This window comes from Pinus tabuliformis, chromosome Q (assembly GCF_031772625.1).
Source record: "Pinus tabuliformis cultivar Carrire ecotype Pingquan chromosome Q, CPIR1, whole genome shotgun sequence".
NCBI lineage: Eukaryota > Viridiplantae > Streptophyta > Pinopsida > Pinales > Pinaceae > Pinus > Pinus tabuliformis.
The window spans coordinates 1355442025-1355469674 of NC_142296.1; the positions used below are offsets into that span (position 1 = coordinate 1355442025).

General features: G+C 39.3%; 1 protein-coding gene and 2 pseudogenes across 2 annotated transcripts in view; 2 read left to right on the top strand and 1 right to left on the bottom strand.

Annotated features, from left to right (window-relative positions):
• The window catches only part of LOC149224944 (sphingoid long-chain bases kinase 1-like), a 381298-nt gene that overhangs the window by 287349 nt on the left and 66299 nt on the right, over nucleotides 1–27650 (top strand). The gene's annotated exons all lie outside the window — the stretch shown is intronic.
• On the bottom strand, nucleotides 17398–18675 carry LOC149224946 (uncharacterized; annotated as a pseudogene).
• LOC149224947 (DNA replication complex GINS protein PSF3-like) lies at nucleotides 19217–19841 on the top strand (annotated as a pseudogene).

Here is a 27650-nt window from a genome sequence, read left to right on the forward strand (position 1 = left end):
GTTTGACAAACGCAATCCCGAAGTATAATGATGTCCACTGTGAGAATGTGAACCACTCAGATAAGCGAGCCTTTGAAATTCGATGACCAAGATGCCTCAATAAATATGAGCCTCTTCTTTTTCGATAATAATCATGATAAGAGATAATTGATGATAGAACCTTTAAAAAAATACTTTTAATCTATACAATGCTAAGGTGTATTGATTAGCCCCTTCTAGGGTTTTCCTTAATTAAGCCGACTTTGAATTTTGGAGGGAATTTCTTAATTTAAATTTCTGCTCAAATTAAAAATAACATTTAAAATATATTCCAAGAACCTTAATAGTTTATTTCCCATGATATTATAAAATTAAAATTTCTCTTTGGGGCAGATGGGCTTCCTTTGGGATTTCCTGGGGAATTTATCCCGTAGCTGCCCAAATTTCAACACTCCTTGTCAACTAGGGAGGAATTTCCATCTGCATCGTAAGTCTCATATCGAATGTACAAATCTGTTGTATCATGTTTCATCACATCTCATCTCATCTCATCTCATCTCAACTTATAGAAGAAGAATATTCCACAACTGATGGTAGGGGAGATCGATTAGATCCTCCAAACCCCACAAATTTCTAGGTCAAGTTCCACGACCTTCATCTTAGCTGCATTAATAAGTCATCCATCTCATCATACCTCGTCTCAACTTGTTTCCTTTGATCATCAACAAAACAATGGTGTCTCGATCTAAAGAAGAAGAATCATCATAGGGGAGCTCAAGCTACCACCCTCTATCCAAGGACAATATGCGAGATCCACTTACCTCAAGGGTAAGGATCACTCTCTATCCTATTGACCTGTGACAATAGGCGAGATTGACTTAAGGATCACACTCTGTCCTATTGTCTGCTGACCTTCCCATCTAGACCCTTAAGAGTCATGTGGTAGAACACTTGCGTCCCAGCACTTGAGCGGGTATGACTTACCATAAATGGAAAGAATCACACCCTTTCTCAAGTCACCTCAACCTAGTGTTGTAGGAACCCCCCCCCCCTAAGGATCTGGAGGTAGAACTACGTCCCATAGGGATCCGCCACCGATTCTTCGGCGGAACTGCAGGTTTGAAAATCGGATCCACAGTTCCGCCTTTTTTTGGCGATTCCTGGAAAATTGGATCTGTGGGGGGCCGATCCGCGGATCTAGAAAGGATCAGGTGCAGATCTGTGGAGGTTCGGGTTTATATCCACCATGGATCGCGAGCGAATCTGAGAGAAGGTGGACGGTTCACATGGTTCCGCGGGGTTTTTTTTGTTTTTTTTTGGAAATTTCGAACTGTTATGTGAGGAACTACACTTTCCGAATACTCCTAAGGTTCCCCTTGAAGCTCTCTAGACACTCTTTAATGGTAATGTTAAATTCTCCTTTATATTTCATTTCTATCCGTTTACTTCAATTTTTTACATTACCATGAATGACTCAGGATGTTTGAGAGTGGTTCCAACCTCTTTAGACTTCATATGGAGAAAATAGAATTTCATATCCCATTCAAAATTCAACATACTTAACAGTTTTCCGGATCAATGGGATTGTGACATTTCATTGGATTATATCATGTATGATGGCATGTGATTGGCATTTAATCAAGGGCACCAAGCCCTATATGTACCTCAGTGTTGGTGTTGTTGATTGTTGAACTCCTTTGTCATGGCCTTAGCAATTATTCACCCTTCACTCAAGTCAAAATCATTGATCAAGCATGTTAAGCTTTCTCTACTATATTATAAGGCTTGGATTAGCTGTATGATCAAAATTAGGCAATGTTGACTAATATCCCTATAGAATTGAAGTAGAGGCAAAGGCTAGACAAGAGAAGAGGAATCTAGATTCTAGATGGTTGGTACTGGAATAATTAATCATTTATGTACAATGGATGCCATATCTATCTTGATTTATGCAAAAATATGCATGTTTTCATGACTTCTACAACTAATTTGGTATTTTGGATGTTTTTTTAATATAAATGCAAATACACACACACACACACACACACACACACACACATATATATATAGTAGACGCTTCTGAGATGCTTCGCTTCCTAGATTTTTGGGAAATGATGCTTCCGCGTCCTCGGTTCAAAAAAATGTCCCCGCTCCGTGCAACATTGCCTCAACCCATTGGCCAGACGGGGAGGAACAATCCCAACAAGCCAAGCTTGTGGGTAGGATGCAAACTAGGGTATGCCCTTCCAAGTCCCAGACTTGATGTTAGGGGGAGATACTCACTTGTCATAAATGACAAGGATCACACGCACACCTTACAGTGACAATATGCAAGATCGACTTACCATAGTGGTAAGGATCACACCCTATCCTATTGTCCAGAGTTCCCTCAACCCCATGATCTCTCTTGTTCAATTCCTCTCCCTGGGAGTTCAAACAAGGGGAAAGAGCATAACTCAGTGTCCTCAATTAGCCGAGACCCGTTCCTTTCATGAATGCCTTACTAGGCTTACGACTATTAGTCCTGGCCATAGTGCATGCCACTAGAGAATACCGGGTCAACCACAAGCTTACATGTTGTAACTCAAGAATCCAATTGTCTGTCTTTTCATTAATCAAAATGTGATGTAGTCTTCATAGCTCCTCTCTGTACCATATCCCGGATATAGCGGTATTTGATCTCAATGTGCTCGGACCTGTCATGGAACACAAGATTCTCTGCATGTCAGATCCCACAATATGTCATAGTATATCATAGTCATGCCCAACATATGCTCACACAGTTCTTCGAAAGAGATTTCTCAACCAAACTGTCTTGTAGCCAGTCATGCTAGCAATAATGCACACTGCCTCTCAAAGTAACAAGTTTTTGTGTTAGGAAATCATCCAAGAAACCAGGGCAGACCTAAGGCAACATTCATATGTGCTCTTCTAGTCAACAACATTCTCAACATCAGAGTATCCATAAAGTCTCAAGTATCCAGCAGTGTGACACAGTTCATGAATGACTACATTGTCTAGGAATCCCAATACCATCTTTGCAACATTCCAATATACATATCCAGGCTCTATATGGCTCAAAGAACATACTGCAAATCAAGAATCCATCTAGTTGTCAGCTGATTGTGGGAGGCTCTCTCAGTTGCTTAGAATAAACCATCATGCCAAGACTTTAACAAGGAAGTCCTCATTTTTTCTCTGTTGCATTTTCAAACTCAAGATGTTGGTCATCTAGACTTGGGGGGTAGCCCATCAGAGGAAATTACAACCTAAAGTGCCAATGAAATTTTCACGTAATTTCCATGTCATAATACGTAAACCAATCAAAATCCTTTAAATTTAAAAGGAGGTACATGTCCTAGATAATTTTAAATTGTTTAATTTGGGTATCCATGAAATATTTTATTATTAATTTGGATATCGATGAAATATTTTATTATTAATTTGGGTATTCGTGAAATATTTTATTAATGTTATTTACCTACCTTACCCATATGAATTAGAATATCAAAAAAGTTATTAGTACAATGTCAATCTTGATATTACTGGAAAATTATAATATCAAAAAATTGAAATATAAAATATATATAAACAGTGAAATATAAAATATAAATATAGACAATTATAGTTAAATATAAAATAGTTAAATAGTAGTTAAATATAAAATATAAAATAGTTAAAGAAATTTATTCCATAAAGGACAAATTACCAAATTTTGGCCAAAATATAAAATATAGTTACATATAGTTAAAAAAATGGTTCAATAGTTAAAAAACATATTCAAAAAATGAAAAATCACTGGATTCCATCCAAAATTATAGAATATATAGTTAAATATAAAATAGTTTAAAAGTGTATTCCAAACGTCGGATTCTGGCCAAAAAGATCAAACATATAGTTAAATATGAAATAGATAAATAGTTAAATATAGTTAAATATGAAATAGTTAAAAAAATGTATTCTAGAAACGACAAATTACCGGATTTTGGCCAAAATATATTTCAGGGAAAATTGCGGTTTTAGTAGACAATGCCATTAAAAAAACACCAAAACAATTAGTTAAATATAAAATATATACACGAAGTCAAATATAAAATATAAATATAGACAATTAAACTTAAATATAAAATATATATAGACAATTATTTTAATAAAAGTGCCCTATATTAAGGGATTTCTATAAAAGTAAAAAGATATAAATAATATATATATATATATTTTATTAAATCTCGTGCTAATAAATATTGTGGAACATAAACAAAAGTAAAATAATATTAAAAAATTGTCTACATGGCATTTTTTAATTAATTTCTTGATTTTTCCTTAGTAGGCCACTTTTATGTTGAAATTTCCTCTAATGCCTCTGGGATTGAACAAGGAGATGATCTGTTCCTGTCATAAATAAATTGCCAGTGTATATAACCAAATATTAGAGACATACCTTCAATTATGAAGAGAGGTCGGAGTCTGCATCAGATGACCATAAATCCAAATATACCAGAACCAAAGGGTTTGCTCGAGTCCATATGGGGCTTTTTTCTCTCTGAAATCATGAATCTAATCTCATGTGCCTCAAAGCCTTGAGGTAGCTCCAGGTACACTTTTTCCTTATAGATATCGTGAAGGAAGCTAACTTTACAAACATTTGATAATAGAGCAGTCAACAATAGGTGCTAGGATCTTATCATAGCCTTCTTTCTATGGGAGAATATTTCTTATTATAGTTTGCGCTTTGTTGTCGCTGAAATTGTACACATGAATGAGACAATACTCAGGGCAGGGGTTGTCACTTTGATCCCGACCCTCTTCGTTTAAGCTGTCTCCCTACAACAGGCTAAGGGGGGTAGTCCTTATGGATGAAACAATGAGTTCAGGAGATAAAACTAAATGGCCAACAACTTGGATGAAGATGATTGGCAAGTTTAATTATTTTAGCACAACTTGATTAGATTTATTGAAATTATCAATTAGAGACTAGTGCGTTAGGAGTCAAATTACTTGCATAATATAGGTTAATTTCCATGATACCGTATGAACAGTTGCTGCTGGGATGAGAAACTGTCCTATATTAATAATTAGACACAACACCTAAAATTAAGTGAGATGCAATCTCTTGGTTGATTTTAGACTAAATGGCTATTATAAGTGAATCCTTTCTCTAAACTGTCTTGAAGTTAGTCTCAAATGTAGTTTGTGGAGAGAAACCGAGGGGAAGAAAGCTATGGATTTATTAACGATACCTCCCCTGGGGTTCTAACCCCCTGAATGCCTTCAACACTGCAGGGACTATGGCCCTGATGATTGAAAGGTCACCGTGTTAACAAGTGGGGGTCTAAACTTCACAAGCTAGGTGAGAAAGGTGGCCCTATCTTTTTTCAACAAAGCTTATGCTTGGAGGTAAATTAATTAATGCACAACTAGTCTTAGAATGAAGTGCAAGTTATTAGTGATTTCTTTAAGTGAGATTACGAAATGGCTTCTTAAGTACTTCGAGCTAAATTTCTTAAGATTCAATACTTATAATGTTCAACACAAGGGCATGGATGAAGTACTTAGAAAGCAATATTAGGAACAATCTCAAGTAAAACAATGTGCTAAAGAAACAAGATCACTAGAGTACCCAAATATAAATCACTTGAAGATCTATCCAATGATTAGCAATCTCAAAATGACGAGTGCTCTAAATAAATAACCAATGAGAAGCAAGGAGCACCAAACTAATGAATCCTTTGCAATTTGATATGCAAATTAAAAACAAAAGGAAACAATACCAATTAGCAATAGGATTATTCAATTGAGATCACAATATTGCTTATGACTAATGCTCAAAGGAGTTGATGTCACAAGTTTATTTGATGATTAGCAATAGCAAGCTAAGATCCCAACAATATTTACTTACACCACAACACTTATGTAATTAGCAAGATAATCTGAAATCACAATGCCTCGAGGGATGATGCCCAATTTGCAATATCAAAGTGAAAAGCTCCTTCAAGGAAAAACACTTTGAGTTACTTCAAGAAACAAATGCTCATAAATGGTATACAATCACAAGATAACGAGAGCAAAATCATAAGATATCAAAACTAGTAATTGCTGTTGAATTTTCAAAGTCTATCTGTTAGAAAATTAATCTATATTCTGTTGGTTTATTTCTTCTACTTGTAAATTCTGAACAAGTTACTTAAAACATTTAAATACCAAAATAAACACAATACAATCACAACATCTACAGATCATCAGCTGAAAGAAAACAAACACACAAGTGACACCATTATTTTTGGACAAATGTCCTCGGAAAAACCTAATGCAGGATAACCGATGCAGCTATTCTGAGGGCATATTATTATGCAGTATTTCCTTGAGTACAACTGGGTGCCTAACTGGCTCACCCGACAGAAAAAAAAAATACACAGCAACAATACCTCTCTATTCAGAAAGAGGCATTTAGAAAACTTGTCCCAGGAAACCCTCTCTGGCGACTCTGAAGCTCAGCGCTGGCCCTTCTGGCCTCTGCGTCAGCCTCCAGCTGCACTGCGTTAGCCCCATGACCCTCTGCCTCAGCTCTCTGAGGCACTGCGCAACCTCTGGGGCCCTCTGCGTCACTCCCTCTACCCTCTGCGTGGATGACGCAGTCCCTCTAGGCTCTATGTTGTCTCTGCGTGGCCTGCTCTGGCTGCTGCTCTTGCTCTCTGCTTCTGCGCTGGTCTCTTGGCACTGTCTCTGCCTCTCTGCGAGTACTCACTACCCCTCACTGCTGATCACTAATTCAATTTTGCTTAGAAAAATGAATCACTGATCACTCTAGTGTGTTCTCCAACTGACCCTCAAGCCTCCTCTTATACTTTTCCTGTTGGTCCTTCAACGGCAAAGATTACATCTCTAATCAACGGCTAAGATTAGATTTGGCTTGATCCATGTCTTTTGGAACTTTTTAACCCAATGTTATATTAATACCCATTAATATTTTATTTTTCCCAAGTTTAGACTTAAGAACTCCATTAAAAATATTAATTATTTTAATATCTCCCAAACCAGGTACAATCTGTCTAAATGATTTCTGGGTTTTGGAGATCTCATGTGCTTTAGCCTCTCCACCAATTTTCATGGCTAGATCACATCCGATGCTATCAATTAGAGACAATATCTGCCAATTAGATATGCAATTCTTCTCAAAGAAAAATGAGATTGCTAACAGTGATTAAAAGTGAATGCTAGATGCACAATACAATGATCCAATAATGCAAAGATGCAAGAGGAAAGTCAAGGCAAAACTCAAATGACCAATTCACCCCTAGATTTCTCACAATGCTATCAGTTTGAAAATACAACAGATTTAACCAAATCAGACCAGCAAGATATTAAGATGCAAACAGTCCCAAGATTAGCAAGAAAAGCTTATGAAAACAAGTTATTTAAGCCCTTAGATGATGTTTGTTACTTCCTTAAGTTATTAGGCTTATTTAGATGTGTTTTGTAGAGCAATATTTCAACGAAAACACTGTTGTAGCAACTAAATCAGACCCATGCACATTCAGATCAGACTTCTGCAATTGAAATCAGACCTCAGAAATGTATATGACAGGTATCAAAAACTACCCAGATTTGTGAATTTTCCTCTTGTATTCAATATATGATGTCTTTAATGAGTTAAAAGTTTAGTTATTGGGTTAATTAGGTTTATTTTTTTAATAATTATACCACTGTAGTATCAATGATCAGATCTGATATAAATTGTGCAGTCAACACAAGAGAGGAATGAAAGTGAGAAGAGCAAACCCCAAGGCCTAGTTACCTATGCCAAGTTTGGAGATGAAAAGGGGATTACCCTCCAATACCTGCACTTACAAAATAGTAGCTCAAAACCCCAAGATTAGACCTTAAAGTCTGCTGCAAACACAAATTGTTAGCCCAAATACAAGCACAAATACTAGATCAGACTTAATTAGAACTAGCTAGCAAAGATAGGGCTTGGATTTGGAAATTTTGACCACAAACTAGTGGTGTTTAGCCCTTGAAACTTAATGATCAGCCATTGGAAAACCTGCAACAACAATATTAGCTCAAAACTGCAATGAAAAATGCCGTAAACCCTTTTCAAAATTTGCTTCAAGCTTGCAAAACCCCAAATTAGTGCCAAAAATTTAACTTCAGTGCAAGGGTTAGCGGCTAGGGTAATAAGCCCTCTTAGGGCTCCGACCAAGGCTCCAAGGCCTAATTAGGCCTCCGGCCTTCTTGTGGGGGCTGAATTGGGATAGTGGCTAAGGCTTTTTGCCCTCTAACCCTTGCGGCTAGGCCTTTAAGGCCCTCAAATCTTTGCGCCCCCCTTTAGATGAGTCTCTACATCAAAATTTAGCCACAAAAAACTCACTTTCTCCAACAAAAATGAGCTAGTAACCCTCCAGTGACAAAATCCAGCAACAAAACCCCAATTGCAACAGTAAATTAGGCCTCTAGGCCAGGCATTTTTCCTTTTGGCCCTAGCGTCCATATTCCAAGACCTAGGGCTTGTAGATCAAGCACCAAAAGGCCCAAATCCACCCTTACCCAACGCCCTCTTCCTCGAGGCTGGGTGACTTCTTCCAAGGGTGACGCTGACCCTCTAAACAGTAGCTTTAGTTCTGGGTGATGGCTAGAAAAATTCGACCTTCCTTCTTGTCTTCAAATCCTGACTTGAATGGCACCTGCAAGGAAGAAAAATAAAGCAAAATACCCAATATATACAAAAACCCCAAAACCCCAATAGCTATACAAAATAGAAAAATATAATGTCCCCAATTAAATTAATTTTTGCTAAGATGAATTTCAATTTTTGCAATTGGGTGCTGGGAAATATTTTGGCATGTAAACTTAGGAAAAGTGGGTGGAGGGAGTCCTCACTTAATTTTTGGAGAGATGGAGGCCACCAACGTTAGAGAAATGCAAATATTAAATTAGTAGTGGGATGTGGGGCCACCCAAAAAGGGGAATTCGAACCCCTTAGGAAAATCAAATCGCTAAGGGAAGGAGGTCAAGATATTGGATGGAGGGACCCACATGAGGAGGCAAGAAGAAATTATAAATAGGAGCATAGAAGCTATTGGGGTCTTTTGTTGACTCATCTATTTCCTTTGTTGCTCAAGTTGTTTAGCTGGGTCACAAGTCTTGCTTAGCACAAAGTTCTCCAAGGGGAGAACTCACCCTTCTTTCGGTGGACTTTGAGTGCCGCCCTAGGGAGGCAAGCTATTACTACTTTGGTGAGAAGGTTTGTGGAGAATTGTAGCACATTTGAGCAGATTCCTTGATCCAATTCGTACTCCAGGGAGAACGCAATAGAGAAATCGTGCCACTCATTTCAGCTAGTTTCCGAGGGTGTTTGGCTGGGAGAAAATTAGTGGAGTTGCTTGAGGGGGAGTCTAGCCTTTATGGGAAGTTTTGGAGCTGGAGGTGACTATTATTGAGGGGAACAAATTTATCTTCCTAGGACCTGCACAGGGGGTCACTGGATAGCATTTTTGTGGAGTTGGGTTCAGCTATCTTTTGCCGGAATTTGATGTGAAGTCTCTCCCCTACATCTGGGAAAATTTCCTTTATCATTCTTATTGTAGATTGAGGAGAAATAAGGAGGATTTCAGCAAATTACATCGCTGGGGGATGCAGTGTTAGTTCATGAGGCCGTGGTGCCAAAAGAGGCCAATTTTGGAAGGTCGGAATTAGCCAAAACCCTTTCTGGGTATTTGTGGGTTTGTTGAGAGGAGTCCGGGGTTAAATTTTTTGAATATTTCATGTAGTATTCATGCCTAAATCTCCTTTTTGTTTAGCAGTATGTTTTATTATTCAACCGGTAATTGCACCATTTTGTGGGTTTTTCGGGTGGTTGGTTTGGAGCATATTCCTTTTTGGGTTTGGTTGAGTATTTTTGGGAGAAGCTACAACTGCATTTTCAGGCAATTCTAGGCACCATAGAGGGTCATTCTTAGCATTTCCAGTGCAGCAACAGTGGCCAATTTTTGGGTTTGTGCAGAAGGATATTGGGCCAAAGTTTCCTAACTCTTGGGGGTCATCTCTTCCACCTGGGTTGCTCCAGCTTGCTTATGCAAGCCCAAGTTCACTTGTTCCTTGCTATATGTACTCCTTACAACTCATAATTTAATAAAATGGCTCAGCTTATTTGCCTAGTTTCTTGATATTTTTGATGGTGCATGCATATTTGTGATTCTATTTGTTGTAGCCTAGTTCATGTGTCTGTTATTAGCTGTAAATTTCAATTTGGAACATTATAGTGGTATCAGAGCCTTGATGTTGGCCCAACTATTAGTAGCCAACTGGAACATGGGAGGATTGGGTATGAATGCACAGTGACGGGTGAAGTTGTAGACAAACCCATGGCTCAAGGGAAATTTAGTGTGCAAAAATTTTGGGGTGGAATCTATTGGGACGATGAGAGGTTGGCCCACTTGAGGAGGGTGACAGACCAGACCCATCCTCAGCCTTTCAACAGAGACACTAGAGATGTGCAGACCATGGATATGCAATCATTTGCATCATATGGGGAAAGTCGACAGAACCAAGGACAACTAGAGAGTGAGACTAGAGGGTGCTTTCACTGGTGGAGACCTAGCTATAGATATTAGGAGCTTGAGGAGGAGGTTGAGGGCACACCAGATTGTAGGGAGCATGTAGATACACCTAGCGTGATGTAGGAGTCATCCTCGCTGGAGACTCCATTGACCACTCTGACTGATATCTTAGTGGAGAGAGTAGAGCATACATGTAGTGCCTTCCGTTGATGAGGTGACCAGGGGCATGTCTTGGTTTTTGGGTGATAGTAGCACACACCAGATGGGGGAGGTGCCAGGAGATGTATCCCCCCTTGATGGGGCACGAGGAGATACAAAGGTATCAGATGATGGTCGTCCACAACAATTCCATTAGTTTCAAGCCGACCTTCTAGCATTAGAAAGGAAGGCCGCGTCAGTGCGAGAGGCTACTCTGCAATAGAACGAGGAGTTGGGGGGCATGAGAGGTTTGTGTTGAGTCCACAGCCAAATTGACTCACATTGGGGAGCGATTGGATTCCCTACTGGTGCAACTAGAGTGAACATTGGAGCGTTCGATTAACCCTCTTCAGGCGTACATAGATAGGGTTGGCAACACTGTTAGGTTACCTTTGCCCATTGGAGAGAGAGAGATACAGAGCTGCATAGTCAGATTTCATGTGTTGACCAGGATAGATGAGATGACCAAAGTTGCACAGGGTGCAACATTCACATGCTGGGGTTGTTCTATGTGTGGGAGTTCATGCATTCAATCCCTCTCTTTGGATTGGATGGCGAGAGATTATGAGTTGGTACCCGGTGGAGTGGGCAATGGAGATGATAGTGGAATCAGGTGTAGCTCAACAAGAGTTTCCAAGCACTGAGGATGCCGAAAGCCCAGACTGGCATTGGGATCCGGGAGGTACCACCTATCATTTCCCAGGTATACCGGTTGACTGCGACTTGGATGATATAGTTGGCCTAATAGCTAAGCACACACATTCGCTAGGGGAGTTTTGCTCAGTACCAGTGGCCAACCAGGTTTTGGGGAGACTCCTTGGGTTGTCTTGGTATGACGATTGTGCATGCGTTCATAGGATGATCATCATACTATGGCAGGAGTTTGTCAGAGGAGGTGGCATTGCTAGGCCACCAGATAATGCCTTGTATAGAGCTGGGGATTCCTCACACTTGTGTGGGGCACGAAGGACACAAAGGAGCAGAGCAGGGGTGGCATCCCCACTGGTACCTAGATAGATTCACTTCTTGGGTCCCTCAGGGAGGATTTGGATGGGAGATCCACTCATCGGAGAGTATGGTGATGCGATGGTGGAGGTGATGATACTGGTCGGGTGCGGGCTGACACATATGGACACAACTTTAGGCCATCACATCCAGGGATGGGTAGGAGCATCTAGCATAGAGAAGTGGTTTGCAGATGGGCATGGAGATGCATGGGGGTGTGTCGTAGTATGTTGGATTGCGTTGTGGAGTGGGAGTGCCTCACATCGCATTGAGTACATGCGAGGAGTGACAGGTGTAGTGACACAAGATGGTTCAGTGTGGTATAGCCATAGCTAGGGGTATTTAGTGGTGTACAAGGATAGGTTGTGGCGTACAATGGCATGTCGAGGAGTGCGGTGATACTGGGTGGTATGCAGTGGTAGATGATGCGGCACAGCGGGTGCTTGGAGTGTTACCTCCAAGGAGACTTATGGACAGGGGCAGTAGGTGTACCATTGGATGCAACTCACCTAGGATCGATGAGGACATGGTTGAGCATCTGGTGACACCATGTTTAGCGGAGACAGGGCTTTGAGGGGGTTGTCAGCAGATCTGAGGCGGAGAGAGGGTCATCCATAGGGTTACTCTCCCGTTTCCTTGCAGACTCTCGATCATACCCTTGGGGACCTACCCAACCATCATCCTCTAGTGTTGCTTACATTCGCAGAGCGTTTTGTTGTTGCCCCACGATGCTCTCCATTCAGGCGACAAGACATGGGAGGCCCACCCTAGGCAGTTGGGTGAGACCTTGCAGGTCATGGGCAGAGAGGAGACTCTCCAGTTGAGACATTTGATGGATGCACGAGATGATGGATACAAGCTTAGGGATCAGGTGGCTAATTGTCGAGGTAGCATATGTTCCACCCTTGGGCTCACACTTAGGGAGGTGATTGCGAGGGAGCTGCATGATGCATTTTTGGTGAGACAATATGAGGCGCTATATGAGCCTGAGGGACAGTGGATGGTAGACTTCTGATGGAATAATGGATCATTTGTCAAATATTAAATAATTAAAGTTGATTTGTTTTAGTGAGAGATTTATGGAGAAATTAGTGGAATGATAGGTGAGAGATTTGTGGATGATTGTTGAGAGAATTATGAAGTGATTTCTGGAGTTGAAAAAATCCCAATACCTCTCCTCATGTATAAATATATCTCTATGTTAATGAAATAAATTGAGTTGGTGTGTGAGAGTTGTGCATTATTGTTGAATGTTTTATGCTCTGTAATTTATTTTTTTATTGTGCTATTCTTTCTTTCATTTGGTATCAGAGCCAGAGTGCCCACGAACACTGGAAAAGTCAGACATCGTGAATGTTGTTATCTGTGTAAGCAACTAGAGTTGTTATGTGGTGAAGGCATGACCTGCGTTGAGTAGGAGATAAACGTTAGATGATCTACTTGCAAAAATCTGCCTACCGTGGAGGGGAATAAGAGTTGAGTGGAGGAGACCTCTGACTATGCATGAAGGAGAAATTTCACTCAATGTATTTTTTTTACTGTGTTTTCTTTCATTTCATTTTCCTAAACTTGTGTTGAATAGACTTACATTGAAGAATGCGTAGAGCAGAGTTACACTTGAGAACTCATGTTGAACAAAGTCTCACAGCGTAAGCCTCGAGAAATTGTGCGTGGAGAGGACCTGCGTGTAGAGTTTGGTGCTTGTCTGGATTGATGCTTGGATCGTGTGAACCTCGACACAATGTTAGAGTGCACATGAAGCAACATTGGAGCTGGTTTGCTTAAGCCTACTGCGTGAATAACCCGAGGAGCTATTGTTCCGGTAAAGCATGTGAACCTGTGTAGAGTATTGTGCATGCATGTACCAAAATGAACAAATTTTAAAAGGCGGAAGAAACATAAGAAGTTTCAATACATTTGTAAGAAACATAAGTTTCTTCAATTTTTTACAAATGGATAAATGATTTATAAATAGCAAAGGCATTCATTGATAAGGAGATTATCAAATTGATTATTTAATTTAATATTGCTGAGAGAGAATAAATGTTTGGTAACAAGAGCACTCTATATTAAATGTTTCCTCACAAATCATGTAAAGCATTTGTCTCTTATGGAGAAAGAATCATTGTTTAGTGTTTATGAGAGAGAATTAGTGGAAAATGAAGGTAGGAGAGAGAATTAGTGGAGAGAGCATGAAATTTAATTGAGCTTGTATTTAATTTTAAAATTGAGGGTACATTTGCAATCTCTTAAAATGGATATTTTGTAATGTTTTTTAAAGGAAAAGGGGATTTGTAAGTGAGATGAAAATAGAAGGTGAGAAGTATTAATCACCTTCATTCATGATTACTTCTTTTTGAAGGAGAAATTGATTGTAATTGCGCATTTGTTGCGCCATATTTGTACTCTCTCTTTTAATAAAAATGATACTTTTTTGGTGGTGGTTGAGTCCCAATTTTTGGGACATTTGGTTCTTGTCCCGAGTTGAAGTAGGACACACTGTGTTCATCGTACTCTCTCTCTCTAATTCTCTCTTACTCTCATCATGGCAACAAGCAGTATTATATTTGTTGATTTGGGTAGCATCGGATGTGCTCTATCCATGAAAATTAGTGGAGAGGCTAAGTCACATGAGATCTCCAAGACCCAAAAATCGTTTTGGAAAATTCCATTAGGATAAGGAGTTATTAAAATAATTAATATTTTTAATGAGTTCCTAAGTCTAAACTTAGGAAAATAAAAATATTAATGGGTATTAATAACCCATCGGATGTGCTCTAGCCATGAAAAATTAAAATTAGTGGAGAGGCTAAATCACATGAGATCTCCAAGACCCAGAAATCATTTTGGAAAATTCCATTAGGATAAGGAGTTATTAAAATAATTAATATTTTTAATGAGTTCCTAAAACTTAGGGAAATAAAAATATTAATGGGTATTAATAAAGATAAGGATGAGAAGCTTCTGAAAGATAAGGATCAAGTTTGTTTTAATCTTAGCCGTTGATTAGGGACTTAATCTTGGCCGTTGATTCGTCAACAGGAAAAATATAAGAGGGGGCTTGAGGGTCAGTTGGAGACACACTGAGGGAGACCAGTCAGTGCAATTTCTGGAGCAGAGCTTACTGAGAAATCCAAACTAAAAGACTGGATTGCAGCAAGATGTAGCGAGTACGGAGCAGAGATGCAGGGACAATGTTGGAGGATCAGTGCAGAGATCAGAGAGGCAGATGCAGAGCCACTCAAGAGGACGCAGAGGCAGCAAGACTGCGCAGTCACTAGAGGGATTGTGTGGGTGACGCAGACAAGCCCAGTGTTGACACAGAGAGGTAGAGTGCTGATGCAGAGGGTCTTGGAGCTGCGCAGAGGCTAGCTGGTCTGGCGCTGAGCCTAGGAGAGGTGCCGAAGAATTTATCTCTATTGGGTGAGCCAGTTGGGCACCCAATGTACTCAGAAAAGCTGCTTAATAATAAAAATCCTCCTCTGTTACACCGATTTTCCCGCATTGGGTTTTTCTGGGGACAATTGTCCAAAATTATCTGTGTTGATGTGTTTGATTCTTGTGCATGTATTTGTTTCTATATTATGGTGTGATATCTGCAGTAGAATTTATTTTAATATTTATTGAAGGGATTTCGTAAATTACTTATTGGAAAATAAGTAGGTAAAATAAATCAGTTGCTGCAGTAACAAAATTTTCACAGTATTGCCTAAACTTGTGGGCACAAACTATTTTTATTGGAGCAAATGTATGCAACCTATATTCATCACTAAAGATTTATGGGAACTTGTAACTGATGGATACACTATGCCTTCTCCTAATGAATTCAAAGCATTAAGTGATGATGAAAATAAATCTCTTAAGGAACTTATTAAGAAAGATAATGAAGCACTTTCACTTATAGGCAGTGTTCTTGAAGAATCTATATTCCAAGAATCAATGGTGCAATATCATCTAAAGAAGCATGGGATATCTTAAAGAACACATATGAAGGTGTTGTTGTAGCTAAACTGCAAACATTAAGGAGGAATTTTGAAAATGCCCATATGCAAAGTAATGAATCCATTCATGATTACATCACAAAAATGCAAGATCTTATCAATCAGATGAGGTAATTAGGTGAAGATGTTCTAGAAAGAAGGCTAATTGAAAAGATTTTAAGAAGTGTTTTGCCGAAGTTTCAGATGGTCACTACCAGTATTATGGTCTTTGTTAAACACACACATGGCAGAAAGAATATGAAAGATAAAACATGAGAGTACATTTTTTTTATTAACAAATGATATACATTTATAGTACATGGTGTGACCGTTGGGTTCCACATCCCAAGGTCTCTTGGACTTCCTTAGTCTATTCCGCTTCCACACTAACCCATAGATGATTAGGTGTCCAACATAGCCCCCCTTAATCTGAAGGGTTATGTATGAGTCCAAGAAGAGAGTTGTAATACAAAACGTGCAAAAATGCATGGCAGCACATAGGCTGAATGTGCTCTCTGAAATGTTGGTATAAAGGGCGGTGGTTTAAGAATGACCACCAACACTGGAACGCTTAGTGCAGTTCTTGGAACTCTTCCAATTCTGGCATGAACCTCAAGTCTTCTGCTAGAGGAAGTGTTCTTGATGTTTTGAAGAGGGAAACCTTCAACCAATAAAGGGAGGTCTCACCCCGCATAAAAGGGAGAACTTCAACTTGAAAAGGGAAGTCTCAACCTGTGATGGTTTAAGGATGACCAACAACTCTGGAATGCTTAATGCAATTCCTGGAACTCTTCCAAAACTGGCAAGAAGATGAAGTCTTCTGCTAGAGGAAGTGTCCCTAATTCTATTCCTGGAACTCTTTCGAAACTGGCAAGAAGTTGAAGTCTTCTGCTAGAGGAAGTGTCCCAAATTCTTTGAATAGGCATTACCAACTGAAGGCATGCTCAGGGGCATCTTTGTCTCTGGGTACAATTCTAAAATTGGTGTGACAGGTTGTGTCTCAGGCTCGCTTGATGTAGCTTTGAAGCTTGTAGATGACCATCATTTCCCCCCCTGTCAGATACAAGGTGAGATGATGGAGAAAACTCAACTGCAAGACTGTTCAATACTCTAGAACAAGTTCTGACATGTGACTGGAATATCTTCTTGGCTATTGATGCCCATTGCCAAGAAGCGATCCATCCAAGATGAATCTTTGTTCTTGCAGTAGGCTTGTTTTTGAAGTATCTGTTTGAAGAATGACTGGTTTTATGACAGTGCTTACATGGATGAAGATCAAAACAGTGATCTTTCAGATGGCCAACTCGGTCAGAGTGTTGGCATTTCACAATCTGTTGTTGTTGCTGTGGAAGAGGAACAGAATCTGGAACAACTGGAGGTGAACTGTCATGAAGGAATCCAGCACTCTGAAAATGAATGGGCTTTGAGTAATCTGGAATATGAAAGGACTCATCTTTCTCATATCCATGACCTGTTCTGTGCTTGTTATGGACAAGCTCTTCCCAAGGTTTGATGATTGGCTTGGGAAGTGCAGACTAAACTTCTGCATCTACATGTGACTTTGCTGCTTCCTTGGGCATTGGATTTGAATCAACTCACTGCTTATGGGAGTCTGTTTCAATGTTTTGAACAGAAATAGGTTCAGAATGATGACTCCATTGCTGTAATTCTTCCTGCTACAGTTGTGATTCAAGTTGTAGAAACTCTATCTTTTCATGTGCATTTTGCAGACAAGTTTGAATGTCTCTGAGAATTGATTTATTAATCATGATTGTACTATTGACAGTAGAATGTATTAAATTGTTTAGTAATTCCAACACTCCATCATTTTCAAGAAACTTGCTAGAGGTACTGAAATCAACTGCTGGATTTCCCTTCTCTTCAACATGCTTATTGGTATCCAGTCCACAACTATTTGCATCTTTGCTTTCAAATTTCATGCCTAGACTCTCCCTAGTAGAAGATGCAGCTTTCTTGTCTCCACCAGAAGTCTGAGAAGATTCAGCTTCCCGTGCACTTGCTTCTCTATCTTGTGGAAGAAATGTTGCACTATATACATCTGGACAAGACACACAATCTTTTTTCTTTTTTTGCATTTCTAACTGCAATAGCACCTATATTAGTCATAGCTAATTTGCTCTCAACACCTAGGGAAGCATCAGACTTCGAAGTTGGAGATGCTTTTCTATCCAAATGGACTGAACCTCCATCAAGTGTACAACTTTTCCCTATAGAGGTTACAAAGATTGTGCTTTGAGAAAGACACCCAACATATTCTTTTTGCACAGAATTCATGTCTTTGAAATCAACATTTACATTGGTATTTTCAAATTTGGCACAAGGATATGCCATTGCAACAGAAACATGTTGCCCCCTTGCATGTGGACTATAATCCTGCGTTAAACTTGCAGCAGTAGTTACAGGTATATCTATTTGGCCTTTAAAACAAACAGTGCTTGCCATCTGTCTTTCCTCAACTGACCGCGGCCTTAAATCACTCTCAGTAGACATGCATTCTTTGTTCTCATTTCCTTCCAATAAAAGCAACATATCTGCAGTTGATTCATTAGCAGTTTCTCTCTATCTTCCCTGGTTATCTCCATTTGCAGGTATATGTTGTTCTTTGCACTTCATGATTACAGACGACAAACTAGGTTTTCCAGTAAGCATGCACTCAGGTGATTACTTTGCTGACAATGTTACTTGCATTGTTGAATATTTTGAGGAAGAACGCATTAGGTCAAGACAGTTATCATCTAATGGACACATCAATTTTTTTTTATCTTCTCCAGTACTTCTCCTTTTCTTTTCAACTCAGCCTTCAATGTTTTCACTGTATCTTGTGATGTCAGTAATTTAGCTTCCATTTCTTGTATCTGTTTCCTTTCAATCACACATGCCCTTTCCGCTTGAATAATTTGAGCATTTCAATGGCATATTTGAATGACAGTCATGGATGCATAGAGAGATTCATGGAAGATGGCAGCTCCATCGATTTTAAGTCGATTCTGTTCGGAGTAGGCAGAAGAGGATGTCCCGGACAAGACTTGGGAATGCAAGTTTTAGAGTTTGTCGTAGCGCATATTTTGCACTATTTCGAATGGAAGCTTCCCTAAAGAATATTAATCTGTTAGAGAAATCAACAACCACCATATCAATATGCACTTACTGATGGCTTCACATGATACTCCATACCTCTATCTGGCAAAAATCATGGAGGTGTGGTCTTAACGCACAACCTCGTAATGCTTTATCGCAGAGCAAAAGCATTTGGCTAGGGAATGCCAACAGTCATTTGGCATCTACGATCAGGGAAGAGCATGCTCAGGGGCATCTTTGTCTTTGGGAAGAGCAGATCTCTGAATTCGTTTATGCTTGTGTTTACTGACTGGTATTACACTCCTTGCTCCAACTTGCTTGAATCATCTTCGATCCACTGCAATAACACTGGTTCATAGTTTATGCGTTCTCAACTCATTTAATATCACTGCGCTCAATGTGCCCAATCCGAAATTGAAATTGAAATCCATCTCCCACCCAGCGACGATTGAGTATGGCAGATTACTATGACATCGACCACATTCTCATGGAGCAGGAACCGGTGTCTGTAGTGTTTCGGGTCGGCGCAAACGGAGCGGGCCTCTTAGATCCTGGATCTAAAAATAACAATGTAGAAGCAGGTGCAAGGGTGGAGCTACCCTTCTGGTTGGCCCAGGATCTGTGCACTAGAGAAGCCGTCTCGATCAATAATCCAACATTCTATAACCACAGGATTAGGAAGGAAATGCAAGCTGATCCTGCTTGTGTCAACCTCAGAAGTTGATGCCCCTACTTCTACGAGCTAGGATGCAAACTTGCACCTTTAGTTTCAGATAGAAGTCTTGGGTCCTTTCTTCTCTACACATTGCGTGGGCGTTTCAAAGACATTCTTTGCAAAGCTCATAGCATCGCTTTTTCTGCGACATCAAAATTTTTACAGCTTCTGACGAGGGAAGAAAGCCAATTGTTTGATGCAGCTTACACTTCAATGAAAGCTTTCAAGAAGTGGCGACTTGAGGGCCCAAGATTGGAGAAGGCATCTGCTCTGCTGGGTCTTATAACACAGGAATTGCTGTGTTGATGTAAATGTGGCAAGAAGGTTTCCTCAATCCAGGATCTAGATAACAATAATTGTGACTTAACGAACTAGCCTTAAAATTATTGTGCGCAGTGAATAGTTAGCAAATACTGCAACTACCTAAAACATGTGTGGGTTGGTGCGCAAACGTCCAAAAGGAGGACAGGAAACTAATATTAGCCAGTGTAACGTCAACATCGAGTGATCCAGGAAAATTGGCAGAGGGATAGAGTCAGACCACCAGCAGCGCCAAGAGTTTCGACCCCAACTCACTCCACAACACCTCCAGGCAGCAACTAGCTCCAACTGACTCCTTCAATGTAGTAACACACTTCAATAATGAATGAGATTTTGCAGGGATTTGATAGAGATGTCAGCTTGCAAAAGATGCAGAGCATAGGCAGAATGGCAGAAAAATGCAGGACAAACTTTTGAAGAAATGGTCGAAGGGAGTTACAAAATGGAGCTGGAAGCCAAAAATGGCGCTGGAGAAATTACAGAGGTTGCAGCTAGAATTTAGCTGAGAAAATATTCATGAAATGCAAAACTGATGGTAGAAATGACCTGCACAGAAAGGTCATAAGACAAATGGCTCAAAGTAATTATGCAGGGCAAAAATACGCTTGTTCTGATACCATTTTAAACACACACATGGCAGAAAGAATATGAAAGATAAAACATGAGAGTACATTTTTTTATTAACAAATGATATACATTTATAGTACATGGTGTGACCGTTGGGTTCGACATCCCAAGGTCTCTTGGACTTCCTTAGTCTATTCCGCTTCCACACTAACCCATAGAGGATTAGGTGTCCAACAGTCTCCAAAGATTTAAATACCATGAAAATTGATGAATTAAGTGGATTCTTGTTAACTGTTGAAGAGAATCAACCATCTAATGCCTTTTCTGCAAAGCATAGAGGAAGAGGAAGGAGTAGGGGTCAATATCATAATCAGAATCAAAACAGAAATCAACAAAGTTCACAAGGAAATGCATCAACTTCGAGAGGTGGAGGTAGGAATCCCAGTTAGTTTAGAGGAAGAGGCAGAGATGGATCTCGTGGAAGAGGACAAGGAAGAGATGGAGGCAGAAATGGAGGTAGAGGTGGAGGACCACAATGTTATTATTGCTAAAAATCTGGCCATATTGAAAGAGATTGTTATGCAAAAATGTGAGATATGGAGCGAAAAGGTGCTAATACAATTGTTGAAGAAACTAGGAATGAGAAGTTATTCATCTCAAGTTTGATGGCACATAGTGAAGAAAGTGAAGCATGGTATATTGATTTGGTATGTTCAAGTCAAATGACATCTCAAGAGGAGTTGTTTACCAAACTTAATGAGAATTATTCTGGCAAAGTCATATTTGGTGATGATAGTGTTTCTGAGGTGAAAGGGAAAGGCACAGTTGCAATACCAACATTACATGGAAAGAATAAGTTAATTGAGGACACTTTGTTGACACCAACATTGAGGAAGAACCTACTTTCTGTAGGACAAATGATGGAGCAAAACTACAAGTTAGTGTTTGATAATAAAGAATGCTTAATCATGGATAAGTTGTATAAAAATGCAGTTGTAGCAAGAGATGAAATGAATGAAGACAGAATTTTCAAGCTCTCCTTTGATTCAAGTAATTCACAAAGTTCGAATATAGCAGAAGAAGAAAATAGTAAGATTTGGCATTACACGATGGGACATCTAAATTTTCAGAGTTTGGTGCTGTTAAGAAAGAAGAACATGGTGAATGGTCTTCCTTATATCAAGTTGGATGATGATGTATGTGTAGGGTGTAGTTTTGGGAAACAACACAAGGAAAGTTTCTCAGATAGAACATGGAAGGCTAGAGAACGTCTAACATTGGTGCATTTGGATTTGTGTGGTCCAATGGGGATTGTATCTTTTGGAAAGGCACACTATTTCTCACTTTCATTGATGATTATTCTAGGAAGACATGGGTGTTATTTTTGAAAGAGAAGTCTGAAGTGTTTTCTCACTTTCTTGAGTTTAAGTCTTTAGTTGAAAAGCAAAGTGGTCTACAAATTCTCACCCTAAGAACAGACAATGGGGGAGAGTACAAGTCAAATGAGTTTTTGAATTATTGCAGGAAGAATGGAATAAAGCGAGAGTTTACTAATTCATATTCTCCTCAACAAAATGGTGTTGCAGAGAGGAAAAATAGAACCATAGTTGAAATGGCTAGAAGCATGTTAAAACTAAGTCACTTGGAAATGAGTTTTGGGCTGAAGCAGTACACACAACAGTATACGCTCTTAACCGATGTCCTACAAAGGCAATGTTGAATTTGACTCCAGAAGAAGCATGGCCAGGATACAAATCAATTATTGCACATGTGAAAGTTTTTGGCTGTACTGCATATGCACATGTTCCTAAGGAAAAGAGGAAGAAATTGGATGATAAGAGTGTGAAGTGTATCTTTATTGGATACTGTACTGAAACAAGAAGTTACAGGTTGTTTGATCCAGAGGCAAATAAGGTGATAATAAGCAGAGATGTTGTGTTTGATGAGAAGGGAATCTATCATCTAGAACATGTACAATTTGAATTGAAGAAAGATGTAGTGAATATTGGTGATGGATCAAATTCCAAGTCAGTAAAAGAAGATGAAGTTAAGAAGGAGCCTAAGTGGCTTGAAAGGGGTCATTCAAAAAGAAATATGTTGGATAGAAATTTTGAAAGAAGGGTTACTAGATCTCAAATTTCTCTAGTAAATTATGTGCTTATGGAATAGGTAATGAAAATGGATGAACCACAGGATTATGCAGAAGCATCGAGAAAGAAAGAATGGAATGAAGCTATGGAAGCAGAAATGAATGCCTTGGTGAAAATGATACATGGGACTTCGTCACATTGCCGAAGGGAAAGGATGTAATTGGCACTAAGCGGATTTATAAAACTAAGTATAAATTAGATGGCACAATTGATAAGTATAAGGCTTGTTTAGTTGCAAAGGGCTATGCCACAGAAAGAAGGAATTGATTATACTGAGACATTTGCCCCAGTGGCAATGTTGGATACAATCAGGATGGTTCTTGCATTAGCTTCACATTACAAGTGGCCAATTTTTCAAATGGATGTTAAATCAACTTTTCTAAATGGTTATGTGGATGAAGAAATTTATGTGGAGCAGCTTGAAGGTTTTGAAGTGCCAGGAAAAGAAGATTATGTTTATAAGTTGAAGAAGGCCTTGTATGGTCTTAAGTAAGCGCCAAGAGCATGGTATTCAAGAATTGATAAGTATTTTCAGGACCATGGCTTAGTTAAAAGTCTATCTGAGCCCAATCTCTATATTTTTTAGTGAGGACATGACATTTTGATAGTTGTCTTATATGTTGATGATTTGATTACACAGGGAACAGTACAAAACTATTTCAAAGGTTTAAGTCACATATTATTGTTGAGTTTGAGATGACAGATCTTGGTGAGTTGCACTATTTCCTGGGTATTGAAGATGGTATTTTCATGTCACAAGCCAAATATACTTGGGACATTTTGAAGAAGTTCAAAGTGTTGAGTTGCAAGCCAGTGACAACTCCTTTGGAAGTTGGGTTGAAGTTATACAAACATGATGACTCCAATTCAACTCGACCAGATATTTCCTTTGCAGTCAATATGGTATCAATATTTATGGCAGAACCCAAGGAATTGCATTGGAAAGCAGCAAAGAGGATTTTAAGATATCTGTGTGGAACAATTGGTTATGGTTTGGTATACAGGTCTGCAGAGGATTTCAGGTTGATTCGTTATGCAGATTCAGATTGGGCTAGATGTATGGATGACAGGAAATCAACTTCAGGGTATTCATTTAGTATGAGTTCAACGACAGTTGCTTGGAGTACTAATAAACAACCGACAGTTTCTCTCTTGACAGTAAAAGCAGAGTATAAAGCGGCAGTGACAACAACATGTGAAGCAGTTTGGTTAAGAAGAATTCTAGAGGACCTACATGAACAGGAAGAGCAACCCACTCAGTTGATGTTTGATAATCAAAGTGCTATTCAGATGACCAAGAATCCAGTTTTCCATAAGAAGACCAAGCATATTGATATTCCATATCATTTTATTTGGGATTTGGTTCAGCAAGGAGTGATCGAGATTGAGTATTGCAGAACAGATGAATAGGTCACTGATATATTCACCAAAGCACTGTCTAAGGAAAAGTTCTACAAATTCAGAGATGATATTGGAATATTTCCAAATGATAATTATGGGGGAGAAATGATGGAATTGTTAATCAAGGTTGTCATTAATGTCAATATGGCAGTGTTTGTGATGGCAAATTCTTGTGATCATAATGTTCCCCATGGAGGACCCAAGGACTGAATATAACATATGGATTAAAGATATATATATATATATATATATATATATATAGATATATATATATATATATATATATATACAGACATAATAGAAGCAGTAGACCCAAGGAGGAAAGCCATCAAAGAGTAGCCATCGGAAATTTCAAAGAATCCACAGGAAAGCCAAGCCAAGAGTAAGAGTTTGTTACAATTGTTTTTATTGAAATATCGCATATGCTCAAGAGTAAGAGCCATATCAGAGATATCACATGAAATATCGGAGGAGTTAACATATCGAAGGAGTTAACATACAGAAGGAGCTAACATATCAGAGGAGTATTGCGGAGTATTGGAGGAGTTAACATATCTGAGGAGTTAAGATATCGAAAGAGCTAAGAAAGATCCAAGTAATAAGTCGTGGAAACTCTTTAAATTCCACAATGCATCGGAGAAAACATATCGGCGGCTTTATCAGCGGTTCTATTATATGCCACTGCTCAAAACCCTCGATTGTGATATGTAACACGGACCTGATAGCCCCATTACAATACGTTTTAGAGCATTGCAGAAATGTCTTGACAGGGTAGTCATAGCGCTGATCATGACAAATATAGTGGTCGAGCGTTACTGGAGAGGAGGGTCCGGTATGAGCATGTTGAGCAATCAAGCATGATCGGGGTGTCACGATGGAAGTAGGTTAGATTCCTTCTGCAACAGGCAAAGGATTCTGGCATAGCAGGGTTGAGCACTTCAGCTACCTGTAGAGGTGAGATGGTTTCTACAGGGGAAGGTCATCCAGATCTTCCATTTGGTTTTAGTAACTCATTTATGTGGTGGGGAACTTCACCAGTGTGGTAGGGTGATCGACAGGAGGAGATTAGGCGAAGCTCAGGCATACGAGGGTTCAATCCCACCAAGATTTGATTTCATCTTTAAGAGTCCACCCTTGAAGTGCACGAGAGGGACTATTTGATAGAGCAGTTTCATGACGAGATGATTAGGATCGTATACTACCACGATGCTCTACTTAGTGGCAGCATGCAGAGGGAGTCAAGAGCCTATGATTAGTTGGACAACGAGTGGAGTAGGGGATGCTTCACGCTGATTAGGATGCTTGGGATCCTGGCAAGATAGGGCAGAGATCAGAGATGACTCGATGGTACATTTGGGACCCCAGTATTGTGTGCAGAGACAGTTGGGGTCAACAGATCGAGAGGGTGCTTGTTTAGGCATTGCTTGAGGACAAACAATTTTTGGTGGGATGGACTATAATGTCCCCAATTAAATTAATTTTGCTAAGATGAATTTCAATTTTTGCAATTGGGTGTTGGGAAATATTTTCGCATGTGAACTTAGGAAAATTGGGTGGAGGGAGTCCCCACTTAATTTTTGGAGATATGGAGGTCACCAACATTAGAGAAAATGAAAGATTAAATTAGTAGTGGGATGTGGGGCCACCCAAAAAGGGGAATTCGAACTCCTTAGGAAAATCAATTTGCTAAGGGAAGGAGGTCGAAATATTGGATGGAGGGACCCACATGAGGAGGAAAGAAGTAATTATAAATAGAAGGAGCATAGAAACTATTGGAGTTGTTTGTTCACTCATCTATTTCCTTTGTTGCTCATGTTGTTTAGTTGGGTCACAAGTGCTACTTAGCACAAAGTTCTCTAAGGGGAGAACTCACGCTTCTTTCGGTGGACTTCGAGTGCCACCCTATGAAGGCAAGCTATTGCTACTTTGGTGAGAAGGCTTGTGGAGTATTGTAGCACGTTTCAGCAGATTCCTTCAGCCAATTTGTACTCTAGGGAGGACGCAGTAGAGAAATCGTACCATTCATTTCAGCTAGTTTCTGAGGGTGTTTGGTTGGGCGAAAATAAGTGGTGTTGCTTGAGGGGGAATCTAGCCTTTATGGGAAGTTTTGGAGTTGGAGGTGACTGCTATTGAGGGAACAAATTTATCTTCCTAGGGCTTGCAGAGGGGGTCACTGGATAACGTTTTTGTGGAGTTGGGTTCAACTATCTTGTGCTGGAATTTGATGTGAAACCTCTCCTCTACATCCAGGAAAATTTCCTTTATCATTCTTATTACTGATTGAGGAGAAATAAGGAGGATTTCAACAGATTACATCACTAGGGGATGCAGTCTTGGTTCAGGAGGGTGTGGTGCCAAAAGAGAGCAATTTTGGAAGCTTGGAATTATCCAAAACCCTTTCAGGGTATTTGTGGGTTTGTTGAGAGGAGTTCGGGATTAAATTTGCAGAATTTGCCAAGCAGCATTCAGGCTAGAAATCTCCTTTTTTGTTCAGCAATACATTTTATTATTTAGCCGGTAATGGTAACATTTTGTGGGTTTTCTAGGTGGTTGGTTTGGGGTAGATTCCTTTTTGGGTTTGGTTGAGTCTTTTTGGGAGAAGCTACAACTGCATTTTCAAGCGATTCCGGGCACCGCAGAGGGTCATTATTAGCATTTCCAGTGCAACAACAATTGCCAATATTTGGATTTGTGCAAAAGGATATTGGGCCGAAGTTTCCTAACTCTTGGGGCTCATCTCTTCCACCTGGGTTTCTCCAGCTTGCTTATGCAAGCCCAGGTTCACTTGTTCCTTACTATATGTACTCCTTACAAATCATAATTTAATAAATTGGCTGAGCTTATTTGCATAGTTTCTTGATGTTTTTGATGGTGCATGCATATTTGTGATTCTATTGGTCGCAGCCTAGTTCATGTGTCTGTTATTAGTTGTAAAATTCAATTTGGAACATTACAAAAAACGGGTTAGTCTAAAATACAAGGGTTAGAGGAAATTATTTACAAATATTTACAAAATAAAATTTTCCCTTATCAACATGTAAATTTTGTTATAGCACAAGAGAAAGAGATTAATTTTTTATTTTTAGATTTTAAAATGAATGATGTATATAAGTAATTCACTAGCCAAAACCCTTCTGCAAAGTACCCTGCAAAATGAAAGCTCAAAATCCAAACACGGTCAATTCTTCCCCACAGTCTGTGAACTTGGAAACCAAGGGCTAGCGTACCTATAGATCTTTATTCAAACTTAAAGATGAATTCTTAGATCATAAGAGATTTAGATCTGTAGATCGAAATCCAACACCTAAGGCAATATATTTGTACCAATATATGTTCCGTCATGCAGCAAATGAAATAACAATTTTATGAAGCACATATAATATAGAGCATGAAAAATTACTAGCACATACTACAAATCAACAGATAGAAGAACACCATGAATTTGAAACCCCAAATTCTTTCTACTATGAGAAATAAAATTCCAACAGAGCAGGGCTTAGTATATGCGTTACAGATTATATCATTCAAAGATCATAGATCTCATAAGGTGATATGAGGAGTTTCATAGCTTCCTTATATTGAAAATGAGAGAAGAAAACCCTCCAAGTGGAAATAACGGCTAGTTGGCTTGATCCTTGTTAAAATTGGCAACTAGGGCAAAACTTCATGTGGGTCA